The sequence below is a fragment of the Orycteropus afer genome, unplaced genomic scaffold (genome assembly GCF_000298275.1).
Source record: "Orycteropus afer afer isolate SDZICR_OR568_19922 unplaced genomic scaffold, OryAfe1.0 scaffold00120, whole genome shotgun sequence".
Taxonomy (NCBI): domain Eukaryota; kingdom Metazoa; phylum Chordata; class Mammalia; order Tubulidentata; family Orycteropodidae; genus Orycteropus; species Orycteropus afer.
The window spans coordinates 1,597,559-1,602,528 of NW_006921707.1; the positions used below are offsets into that span (position 1 = coordinate 1,597,559).

The 4,970-nt window shown below is 35.6% G+C and overlaps 1 protein-coding gene across 1 annotated transcript in view; it reads right to left on the bottom strand.

Moving 5' to 3' along the window:
• INPP4B (inositol polyphosphate-4-phosphatase type II B) overlaps window positions 1–4,970 on the bottom strand; it is a 601,242-nt gene that overhangs the window by 542,559 nt on the left and 53,713 nt on the right. The gene's annotated exons all lie outside the window — the stretch shown is intronic.

Consider the following 4,970-nt stretch of genomic DNA (forward strand, 5'->3'; position numbering starts at 1 on the left):
TAAGTAAAGAATGCTTTTAAAGCATTAGTTGAAGTTAAAATACAAATTTTGGAGATGGAAGTGAGGGGGTGGATCCTATCAATAATATATGTACCATCACATAGCCAGGAAAAATAAATAAATAAATAAAGGTTCCTCTGACTTTCTCTACTCATTTTATTTGAATCTCTATTTCTTCTTTAAAATGGACATCATAATATTTCCCTCAAAGAAGTCTTTTGGAGATGAAGGAAGAACTCATTCATAACAAATATAATGCTTGGCACATACACAGTGATCAGTAATCTCATTATCTTTTTCCTTGTCCATTGTACTGTATCTTTCATATATAATATTATATCTTCCAGATAGAAAGGAGAGGAGGCTCATAAAATGTGTAATTCAACAGGTATATTTAAACTCTTAGAAGCCAATATAGAAAATCAAGCCAAGTCAAAGTAAACTAAATGCAAAATACATTTATTTTCCATTGAAAAGTATAAAAAATGAACTGAATACTCTGTCTAGGGACTAATACTCCATCTAAACTGCTTTGAGCATATAATGCACATAATGCAATGAAGTATACCTTATCTTGCGAAGTTAGCTTTTCCAAAAGGTACAAATGGTCGGTTACTAGTAACTTGTAAAACCGTCGTATCTTAGAACATAGACCTTCACCTGAGGAATGTTAAGTGTCTATTATCCATCCCATAATCTGAACATCTAACAAACTGGAGATACAGCAAACTTCTTTTTTAACCCCTAGAACAAAAGAAAAGGGGGTCAATATGCAGATGGGGCAATCTACTTCCATAGTGATACTGCCTCAGAAACCCAAGGAGGGGTTGCTGTGAGTCGGGTCCGACTCGACGGCACATAACAACAACAAATGCAGTGATGCAAAATAGCAGAAATTCAAATTTTGACTGTGAGCAAAAACAATTTTGTGGTTTAATCATATATTTCCAGATTTGCTAGATAGCCTTAACTAGGCGTTGAAAAAGCCTTGTTTGGTACTTTCTAAAGAATCAGTTCCAAGGAAGGGGAAAGAGAGAGAAAATTAGACGGTGATGTTATTTGCCTTTCAAAATTTCTCTTTGATCTGAAGTTTCTACTGAAATATATGAAAGATTGAGATTCTCAGATTGACTCCCTAGGGTGGAACATTGTAAATGTAAGACATTTTTGACCACCTTGGTTCAATCTCTAGTAGTGTAACACTGGAGCATACACCCAGAGTCCAGAAGACATCAAGTTCACTGGGAGAACTTGGACTTTCATCCCCTAGTCATGGGCTTCAATTTCAAGTTTTAATATCTTCATCGAATATTTGGAGGTTAGAGCAAGCCATTCTGAGAAAATAGACACTTTCCCCATGATGATGTAAATAATAAGAAGGGCATTCTGATTCTAATAATAAGCCGATCCCACTCTCAAACATTACATCCCACCTACCAGGTGTTTTCTACCCTTGGCCACAGAGCGAAACTTACTGCAGTAGTAACAGTAGAAGGAAACAATAGCCATTCTGAATCAATAATTAGACTCTTCTCATTTGTTACGATGATTAACTACATTTCTGCTTCAGCTACTAAATAAGATAATCAATCTTAGGTTCACTTGAGTAGAAAAGTGTAAGAACAACAACTAGTTAATGAGATAAAAGCTAGATCAAGAGCAGAGATGAAAGGTTATCATTTCACTTTAAACACATCTAACACTAATCTGAATGTAAATGGATATGAAAAGCCAATGTAACAATTTATATAACTAGTTAAACCCAAGTAATGAATTCAGTAAAAGAACCAAACAACTTATTCATCTTAATTAATTAACATTCAGCCAATATATAAGATCCAATTGTCCTATAATATGAGCTTAATCTGATCAATGGTTTCCTAGAAGCAAATATTTCAATGACTTTTAAATACATGCACATAGTTTTTAATGAAACACATAAATATTAGTAATCTCATTTCTTATGCCTTGTAAGTATTATGATGTTAAAACATTTCGGTTGTTAAGTATGCTTAATTCTAAACCATACTTTAAACCACTCCTTCCCTGATCAAACAAACAAACAAACAAACAAATTAGAGAAAATGTGCCAAGATAATAACTACATGTCCATGGGGACTATTAACATATTAATGAACTGTGTTTCTGTTTACACTTCCATCACCAGAGCTAATTGTTAGTTATTTTAAGGAAGAGGTTGTGTCTTAATTAACAGCACTCACCAAATGAAAGCTGGTTGCATTTCTTAACTGTGTTCACATTTCACAAGTCTTATTTCACGGCAGGGATTCCAGTTTATCCAATACTTTTATGTGATAACACCTCTGATCAATGAAGAAAGTCTTTAAAAGACCTCAAATAATTAGTTCCCAGAATAGAAGCCAACAAAAAAGTATAATTAATGGGTAAGCTAATTGTTTTATCTCTGGAACATTAACATATATACACATTTTGAATGAGGAAGACTGGAGGAGATGAAACAATCTTGGTATTTAATATTTATAACTTTGATATTTCTAAGCACTTAAAAAGACCAAGAAATGTGGGACAACCTTTTTCATTTTTGTAGTATGGTCTTCCTATGACTCTGGCTCCTTCTCTGCTCTCTGTCTTATCTATACCTTGGGACTGTTACAAGGATTGAATTTAATCATGTGCTTTGAAGAACATACAACTCCATCACTTTTGCTTTGCCTTCCTTGTCATTCTGATCATTTCTCTGCTTTTCAATTTCCTGTGCACCACTAGTATCACACTCCCCCACCTCTTTGAACCATATCTCCCCACTTTATGATTCTTCTGCCTTTCCCACTAGTGCTCTCTCTACTCTGGCAGAAAGCCAAAAAAAAAAAAAAAAATGTAGTGGGTGAGTGGGTTGTCATAGGCTTTGTGCATAGTCAATCAAGTCTAATCTGAATGTCCATAGTCACAGTCTACTTCTTTTCTATACATTACCTCAGAAGTCAAGGGAAAATGGAAAGGAAGAGAGAAAACTCTCAAACAAATACATTTTATTTGTCAGTTTTATCCCACATTTTTTGTATCTTAACAAAACATTTTAATCTTCCACTGTTCCTCAAAAAATTGGAAATAAATAGGGACGACTTGAGGGGAAAAATACAATTTAGTAAATATAGAAGAGGCGGCTTTGATCAAAATTTCCTGACTTGATTTTTATTATTTATCATATTTTTCAGAGACTATGAGGGTCATTTGGTTCCACGATGGTGGTTTGTATGTTTCTGGAAGTTATCTCACCTGAATTTCAACTCCCAGCAGGGTCATGTATGGTTAACAGGTTTTATTGAAGCTTCCAGATTAAAATTGACCAGGAAGAAAGGCCTGGAGATCTACTTCTGAAACTTATCTAAGGAAAATCTCATGGATCACAACAGAGTATTGTCTGAACTAGGGATGAAAGATGAGCCCCATAGGTTGGAAGGTAATTCACAATAGCCACAATGACCACCTCAAACATACCAATGATCATGAAGATGGTGCAATATGAAACATTTTGTTCTGTTATAGGTAAGGTAGCAATGAGTTGGAGTGAGTGGACTTGAGGGCAACTAAGAGCAACAAGGAGAGAGAATCAAAACAGTACCAGGAACAATAGTAATAGCAACTTATACTTATCACTCTGTAGCAGTTAGTCATCTAAACATATATTTATGTATAAGCTCTTTGAATCCTCACCACAATCCCAGGAGTTCCATATAAATGAGGAAACACATAAATAGAATTAGCTCACCCAGAGATAGTAAGTGGGATGAAAAAAAAAAAAAAAAAAACAAAAACAAACTCACTGCCATCGAGTTGATGCTAACTCATAACGAACCCCTCTGGGCTACTGAGGTAGTAAATCTTTACAGAAGTAGATTGCAGAGTGGCTGATGGGTTTGAACCTTCAACCTTCTGGCTAGCAGTCACATGCCTTAGGTACTATGCCACCAGAGCCCCTTATAAGTGAATAGGATAGGAACCAAACAGTCTGGTTCACTCTAGATCCTGCCTTCTTATACACTGTACCAGGTTGTCATAACTTTATTTTCCATGTATATGCTGTGCATTTAGTTAGGTATTTGTTCTATAATTTTAAACAACTTAACTTTTCTGGGACTAAGATGAGTAGAAATCACTTCAATACATAAGATGTTTTCTCTGCTACCACCACCAGACTGACATAAATTTCCTCTCTCTCTGTTATATGATTTATGGAGAACAGAGAAACCATCATGAGTGAGACAGATGCCTAAGTGAGGGGAGAGTGTAAAGCTACAGTTCCCCTAGATGAGACATCACTATGTGATTCTCAAGGTACTAACATCATCCCTTAGCTGCATCTAGAATATTCTCAAGATTCTCTGTGCCCATCTACATTGAAGGTTTCCTGCTGTCAACTAGAAATGAGCATAATCAGTTTAGACCAGCCCAAAGTATTTCCACCTAAAAACCTTACTTAACAGCTTTTTCCAAACTCACATTCTCATCAAACTTCCTCAGAGTAAAGCCAAGAACTTTGCATTTATTTCAAAGAAATGATTATGACCCAATGACAAATTTGCCCTGCTTCAAAAGGAATCATCTTTGCTTAAATGACCACTTTGCAGAACATATTCCATATAAAGAGACTATTATCTTGCTCAAATCAAAGTTTGACATCTCTACTTGAATGCCAGGCTTCCTTGTTGCAGTAATTTGGTTTATTTCTAAATAAAAAAATTTATTAAAATTTTTGTATAACTCAACTCCAGAATCTGTTATTGAACACTGTCTTGAGCTTCACTGTCGACCAAGGGATGCCCATAGCTCCCCAGCCTGGTAAAAAGACACAAATTCATGCTAATTGGAGAGATGTAAAGGAAAAGTGCTACCTCCCCTTCTCAATTCCTCCATAATAGCATTCTTTTCCTGGTAGCATAGTGGCTAAGACACTTGCCTGCTAACCAGAGGGCTGGTGGTTCAAACCC